The following is an 8,662-nucleotide window of genomic DNA, read 5'->3' on the forward strand; positions in this document are numbered from 1 at the left end:
AATGTTTTTAGGTCAGTTAGAAATCCTAAGGTGGAATTGTTTTTAGTGTAACATTTTAACCCCCCCCAGTTCAATTCTGATCAAGCAGGCATGCAATCAAAGGCATTCCAGCCATGACCATTCGGTTTTCTTTCTTCTCTTTGTGTGTGCGTGTGACCTACTTGTTCAATATGTACTTAGTTATTTAAGACAGCAGGCACTGTTTTGAGGGAGATGTGGCTATTATTCTAGCATGTCTAGTGATCATACAGAAGCCCCTCATTAGTTTGTTACAACAGTAGATATTTACATAATTAAGAAAATCGGTTTCCTGTAGTTGGTAATTCAGGAGATATACCATCTTTTCTGGCCAAGCTAGATAAGCAACTGAAATTTGCATAAAAAAGCAGGAGAGAAGCAGGATTGCCAAATAGCTTTTAGAATTGCAATTCTGTTACTTTACAAGATTGTGTGTTGTCATTTCATTATAACTATCTGAGATGAGTTCTTAGTTTCTGGTTATTTTTTAGACTAATTAAATTTGTATTTTTCTCATTTACATGTACATAACATTTTGATAGGTCTGATCTCTTATTATTAGGCAGTGTATTCAGCTCGTGATCATAAGGCCATGAGTTCAATACCTGGCAGTACATTGTGTCCTTGAGGAAGACCCCGTATTTCACATTTTTGAGTCCACTCACATACCAAAAATGTGTTGTACTTGTATTTCAAGGGTCAGCCTTGTCACAATCTGTGTCATGCTGAATATCTCTGAGAACTACATTAAGGGTACACATGTCTATTGAAAACTCAGCCACCTGCATTTTAGTTTCATGAGCAGGCTGTTCTATTGGTTGGATCAACTGAAACCCTCATCATCATAACTGGTGTGCCATTTAAAAAAAAAAAAATGATTACATGGTCTATTCTTTTAGAGGCATGGCTGTGCAGTGAGAAGTTTGCTTCCCAGCCACATGGTTCTGGGTGCGTGGCATCTTGGGCAAGTGGATTTGGTAGATGGAAACTGTAAAAAGCCCACCGTATATACTCTTTATTCTTTTTACTCTTTTACTTGTTTCAGTCATTTGACTGTGGCCATGCTGGAGCACTGCCTTTAGTCGAGCAAATTGACCCCAGGACTTATTCTTTGTAAGCCTAGTACTTATTCTAACGGTCTGTTTTGCCGAACTGCTAAGTTACGGGGACGTAAACACACCAGCATCGGTTGTCAAGCGATGTTGGGGGTACAAACACAGACACACAAACACATATATATACATATACATATATACGACGGTCTTCTTTCAGTTTCCGTCTACCAAATCCACTCACAAGGCTTTGGTTGGCCCGAGGCTATAATAGAAGACACTTGCCCAAAGTGCCATGCAGTGGGACTGAACCAGGAACCATGTGGTTGGTAAGCTAGCTACTTACCACACAAGCAAAACATTCAAGCACTGAGATTTGAAATCAGATGTCACTACTGTTCATATCATCTATGGATAAATTTTAAAATTGATGATATCACCAGCAGTGATATAGGTGGATCACAGGTGCAATTGCATTAAATAGCTATAAATTATAAATTTGCACGAAGTGTAATGATGCTTAACAAGTATCTGCCTGCTAAAAATAAGAACTAAAGTCTTAAATTAATCCACCATACTGCACCAAGATAACAGAGAAAAACATTATGCAAGGAAAACAGAGTTTGACTTTGCCTTTCATCCTTTCGAGATTGATAAATTAAGTACCAGTTGCATACTGGAGTTGATCTAATCGACTAGCCCCCTCCCCCAAAATTCCGGGTTTTGTACCTAGAGTAGAAAAGAGTATCTCTAATACCCTGGATGTATTGAGTACAGCAAGGCACCATTTTTACTATTTTTCTTTTTTTACTGACTTATGTGCATACATCATAAAATGATAAAAGAGAAATAACCAGTACATTTGTTTTGGGCAAATAACCCTATTTTAGACCTAATTACTTCTCTGAAACATTTCTCACAGAATTTACACCAATTTCCCAAGTAGAATTGAAACACATTATTTTGAATTGGTCTGTTCAATTAAGATTTCATGAATTTTCGGGGAATAATAGCTTTCACTGGGAAACTGGGAATAGAAAATGGATTTACTCTGCAAAATACCCACACATTCTAAAAACAGGAAAAATCACTTTAAAAATATCACTGAAACATCAATATCTACAATAAGCGTTTATGTGTAGTTTGTGTGTAGACTATATTTGTTCAAATTTAGATTACTTCTTTTGGAATCATATCGCTTATAGAATCTGGTGATTGATTATGAATTACAAAAATAATCAACAATTTGAAGGGATTTTGTAAAATGACATGTTTTCAATAACCATTTATTATTTAGATTACTCTGTCAATGTAATGCATATTTATGCTAGTGATTCTCAACCAGGGTCGACGTGGCCCTTGTGGGGTTCATATTAGATTTTGTTGTTAAAATTTATGTGTAATAAGTTGGTTAGATTTCTACAAATACACAAAGTATTTTAACAGTCTTTTAATACAATTCCCAATGATATTTAATCATAATTATGAAATGGGATTTTTTAAAATATTGAATGGCTATAGGGTTCCACTAGAATAAAACAGGAATCAAGGGGTTCCATAACAAAAATGGTTGAAAACCACTGATTTTCACTCTCTTGAATTAATCATGCAATATCTTGTAACTTCAAGATTTTGATGATACAATTGTGACAGTGTAGGGTAAGTGTAAGATGCCAGATCTGGTTGGTTAAAACATAAACCAAATAGAATATTTGAAACAGGTATGAGCAGTTTAAATGCTAAAGGGTTAAGCTGATGTGCAAAAGATGGTGAGTTGGCAAAAGCATTACAAGATTGGTAAAATACAATATTTTTCCCCACTCTTTACAATCTGTGTTCAAATTCTGCTGAGATCAGTTTAGCTTCTCATCCCTCTGAGGCTGATAAAATAAGGCACTGATCTATTACTGGAGTCGATGCAATTGACTAATTAGCTCCCTTCAAAATTGATGGTTTTATGCCTAACTTGGAAATAATTATTAATTTGGTGTTTGAAACCAAATTTCACAACAGGTTTTTAATAAAGTTATGATCCTAATTTCATGAGCCGGCTGTTCTATTGATTAAATCAATTGGAACCTTCATTGTTTCAACCACCAGAGTACCAGTTATATATATATGTATGTATGCATATATGTATATACATGACAGGCTTTCAGTTTTCATCTACCAAATCTACTGACAAGGCTTTGACTGACACTTGCAAATGTACATGCATACAAGTACATATATAATAGTAACGCGGTTGATGATGATGATGACTAGTAGTGGTAGTGGTTATAACAATGAGGAAAAGGAGGAAGAGGATGAAGCTGGTGAGGAAAGGGAAAAAAAGGAAGGAAAAGAAGAAACTGATCATATTGGGGGTGGTGGAGTTAGGTGTCAATAGTGATGATGATGATGATTTAGTTAGTAGCCTCATATTTAATCTACCAATAAGTTTTACTTTCTTAAGTAAATTACCTGGAGCCAGAAATAGTATCTCTACACAAAATTATTCTTGTAGTGTTTATGTATGTATATATATATATATAACTCAGGTGATTTTCTTTATGTGCCTGCCAGATATTTTCATCACTGAAAAAGAAAAAACAAAAATAAACAAACCATACAGAACAATTCGAGGTTGTTGGCTGAAGGTAAATAACAGAGGGTAGTGGCACGTTAAATTGATAATGGGTTTGATAAACCACATAAGTGTAAGACAACTGGCATGATGTATTTTAATCATGTCATTAAAAATATATAAAAAAAAGAACACAAAAAATATAAGATTTTGGATTTTGATGATGTTGCAGAGGAAATGAGAGAGCAAGAGACAACAAAATCAAGGTTAGGATACTGACACGTGCACGTGCACACACACACATGTATTTGTGTGCCTATATGTATATATATATGAGTGTGTGTATGTATATATATATATATATATATATATTCACACACACATATAAGATTTGCACACACTCATATATGATGTATATATATGAATATATATATATATATAAATATAAAAAATGGAACAAAAATGCAAGAGGACAATGAAACATTCAGACAAATAGACAATACAAAGATGAACAGGAGAAACAACAATTAGAAGAACCGGGAAAAAAGAAAGACAGGTTATTCATGGCCTTCTTTCTTCAGTCAAGTTACCAGATGTCCTTACAGTTTCGGGCAGTTACATTTGAGACAGTTCGATCTGGTTGCCCCCACCAAAAATCTAAGCTAAAAGCATTAGATTTTTCTGTATGAAAGCTCGCAAATGTGTATGGCAACAAAGACAAAAAATGGAGAACATGGTACATAATTACAAATGCAAGCAACAAGAATATAACAGGTGTCTTTGGCTCTGGGGGGTAAGGCTAATTGGTTGTGGAGGAATCAGCCTTATCCACCAGAGCCAAAGCCAAAGCCGCATACATGAGATTGCATGTATAAACAACAGCTGTGGCTAAGTGACCGACAACGCCGTCAACACCAAGTTCCTCGTAGACCTAACCTGGAATGGCTACCCACCATCTTTAGCCAAACAATGGTGCCTGAAGAACATCAGGGTCAATAAACTCCGGAAGACCCATCATACTCCCAAGTCTGGCATGTGCTTTCTAAAGCTACCACATTTTGGCGACAGAACTACTGCAGTGATATAACATGCAGTCCACAGGGAAAGACTTGACATACAGATAGTGCACACCAGCCCTTCCATAAAAAAAGCTCTGTCCACTTCTCACTACTCCGAGGAGAGCATATTTCGAACTGCCCCATCAATGACCCTGAATTGTACCAGAGGACCTATGTTGTATACGAGATCATCTGTGGCAAATGTGGTGCATCCTACATAGGAAACAAAGAAAACTGCATATATGCATGAAGGAACACATGTAAGCAGACACTTCCATGAAGAAACATTGACAGAAATGCCAGATCCAGGAATTCACAGTGCACATCAGGGCAACACAGCAGAACAGGGGTGACCTTAGAATCTCTGAGGCCATCTTCATACACCAAAGAAAACCAGAAATCAACAGAAGAGAGTTACAGGAAACTAGCTGGTTGCTATAGCAACACTTTTCTGCACATGTCCACTCCACACATGCTCACACATGCACATTGGCAACGTTGATTAATTTCTTGAAAATGGAATCATAACCCTGAAATATTAAAAGCAAGGTAAGTCTACATTAATTCATATACTGTGATTTGCCTTGCATTTACTTCGCATTTCTCTGGCCTTATCCACAATCCTTTATACAATATATTCTACACAATGCTGCATAGTAATTATTCTATTACATATATATATATATATATATATATATATATATATATACACATACATATGTATATATATATACACATACATATGTATATATATATATATATATATATATATATACACACATACATATGTATATATATATATATATATATATATATATATACACACATACATATATACACGTATAAGATTTGTGTATCTGTCTATATATCTTAAAGATCTGGAAGGTACCTGCTTTGCTTTTTAAAACTATTTCTCTGTTTAGTATTGTTAATTCACAGAGTTGTTTCAAACATACTTTCTAATACTCTTTTCTCTTTTTTTTTCTGTTTTTACCTTTTAAAAAGATTCATTACTGTTAAGTTAGCCATGACTAAGTATATATTATTTTTAGCTAATTTTCCCCACAAGTTCAGTGAGATGTAAACTTATTTGGAGGGATGATGGAGTTTGAAAATGTTCAGCTTTAATTATGTCCTTTGTTATTTTTTCTTGATTAACATTTTCAAGGTTGTTAACTTAGAATAGAACTGATTTAAAATACAAAAAAAAAAGAAAAAAAGTTTGGTATTTTTTGTTTATTTTATTTTATTTTCCAGTATTATTGGCACTAATTAATTTGAGTGAAAAATATTCTTGTGAGCTTTAATATTTTGAATATTTTTTTTCTGAAGTAAGTGAAAAAAAAAAAAAATCTTTATGAACATCAAACACATTCACGCATACACGTGAACACACAAATATATATGTGCACACACACACTCTTGCAGTTGATTGTATATGTATGTTTGTGTATCTGTCCTTTGATGTAAAGCCTTACAAATGAGATCCCTTGAGATATTTATTCTGCATCAAGTTACAGACACTCTACTGTTACTGACATCATCAAAAATGCAGTGAATCAGTAAGTCATACATTGGAGACTTGTAACTAACAATCATTGTTCACAAATTTCAGCATCAAAAATAATATTGGTGTAAGCACTGGCATAGCTGTGTTGCAACAACTTTGCTTCTCAACCACATGGTTCTGGGTTCAGTCTCACTGCATGCCATCTTGCGCAGGTGTCATCTACTATAGCCTCAAGCTGACCAAAGCCTTTTGATATGGTTTTGGTACACAGAAACTGAAGGAAGCCTATTGTGTGTAGAGAGTGAAAATGTTTGTGTTTGTCTTCTACAATTATTTGACGATTAGTGTTGATTTGTTTATATCTCTATAACTTAGCCTGTTCAGCAAAAGAAACTGGTCATAGCTAGAATGTTTTTTTATCATAAAACTACTCAGTCTGTGCTAATCTGTGGCTACATAATGAAAACCTGTGTATGTATGTCTTTTGTGAAAATTATCTATGCACAGACGTGTTAGATTTCTAGAAAAAAATGGGGGGAAAAAACAGAAAATGAAATAAAGAAAACTGAAGTGAGATTCCTATGTTCAGGATATTAGAGATATTGTAACATAAATAAGGCTACATATATAGAATATTTGTAGTACTTCCCTTGGTAGATGCAGATACTAACAGATATTAGCAAGTGCATTTGTCAAGCAAAGCTTCAGCTGTGAGAGAGAGAAAGAAAGAGAGAGAGAAATTATAGAAATATCTTTGCTCTCTCTCAAACAAATCAACATTACATTGCTCTCTATATACAGTTACTAACAGACATTATCAGTAAAGTATAGCTTCGAATATGTGGAAGAAATTATTAAAATATTGTTTTGTCTCTCAAACAAATCAACACACATATTTGAAAGTCAGTTAAAAGTATAAGTTAGTTATAAATGTGTTGGTACTCACCACTGATGCAGAAGACAGGAAAGTAGCATGAAAGTGCTATTGTGAGAGGTTGCCAAATGTGGAGAATGCATGGGATAAACAGGGGTTACTGCATGCTGACCCTACAGAGGGAGTAGCAAGGTAATTAAAGTGATCAAGGGAATGAAGAAAGGAAGTTGTGAGTCGATCAAAGATAGTTGCAGAAACACTCAAAATATCTGTTGAAGTAGGATGCATGATTACAATCTGTAGAGTTGATTTAATTTAGTCATATAGGAAGGTGTCATATCCAATGACTAGTACAGCAGAATTATTATAGACTGTTACAAAATCAAAGGCGATGCCTATGAGAGAAGCAACTATAGAGAAATCAAACTGTTTGTTCAAGTTATGAAGGTCACAGAGAAAGTATTAGCAGAACTGGTCTATGACAAAGTAGAGATAGATGAGATGCAGTTTGACTTTATCCCCAGAAGAAGCGCTACAGATGCACTCTTTCTAATGAGACAACTGTGGGAGAAACGCTTGGTTAAGAATAAATTGCTCTACCTGGTTTTCATTGATTTGGAGTTGTTTGACAGGGTACTACACTCAGTAATTAGATAACCACTGAGGAAGCTAGGTGTAGACAAATAGCTTGTGAGGGCTGTAGGTAAGAAAGAAAACAAGACCTTGGTATCTTCATGAAAATGGCCATACATGATGTGTAGAAAAGGAGTAAGTAAAACTCTACACATTGTGCCCAATGTGTGGAGCACTTTAGTCAAATGACTTTTATCACGGACAATACCTAGTGAGTGGAATTTGGTAGGTGGAAACTATGCAGAAGCTTGTCACTAATGCATGCAAACACACACACACACACACACACACACACACACACACACACAAACAATTAGAAGGTAAAGCTTCTTGAATTATAAATGAATTTCACATTACTGAACATTCAGATGATTGAAGTAAGGAAGCAGCAAGATTTACGAGCAAAAATATTTGTAAACACATCAAAACTTACAATTCTATATTTAAGAAATGAGGAATTATGTACATTATTTACATTTGATGGATATTTGTCCTCATCTTGTTTGTTGTTAACACGTTTCAGCTGATATACCCTCCAGCCTTCTTCAGGTGTCTTGGGGAAAGTTCGAACCTGGGCTCTCCTCATTCCTAAGGTATTTTTCGATGTTATTATTTTTATCCTTTAGGAATGAGAACCCAGGTTCGAAATTTCCCCAAGACACCTGAAGAAGGCTGGAGGGCATATCAGCCGAAACGTTGTGTTAACAACAAACAAGATGAGGACAAATATCTGTCGAATGTAAATAATGTACATCAATACTTGATGAATCTGAGATTTGATTGGTTGCTGAAAACCCATTTGAAAATGCACCACACATTCATCTAGTCAAGTATCATATCCAAAACACTTTACACACACACACACACACATGCACTTATGTTTACACGCAAAAAAACTGATATTCCATGCCTTCAGTATTATATGTGTGAAACACATAAAAGCAGCAAGGT

Source organism: Octopus bimaculoides, chromosome 10 (assembly GCF_046866305.1).
Source record: "Octopus bimaculoides isolate indiv1 chromosome 10, ASM4686630v1, whole genome shotgun sequence".
NCBI classification, from domain to species: Eukaryota; Metazoa; Mollusca; class Cephalopoda; order Octopoda; family Octopodidae; genus Octopus; species Octopus bimaculoides.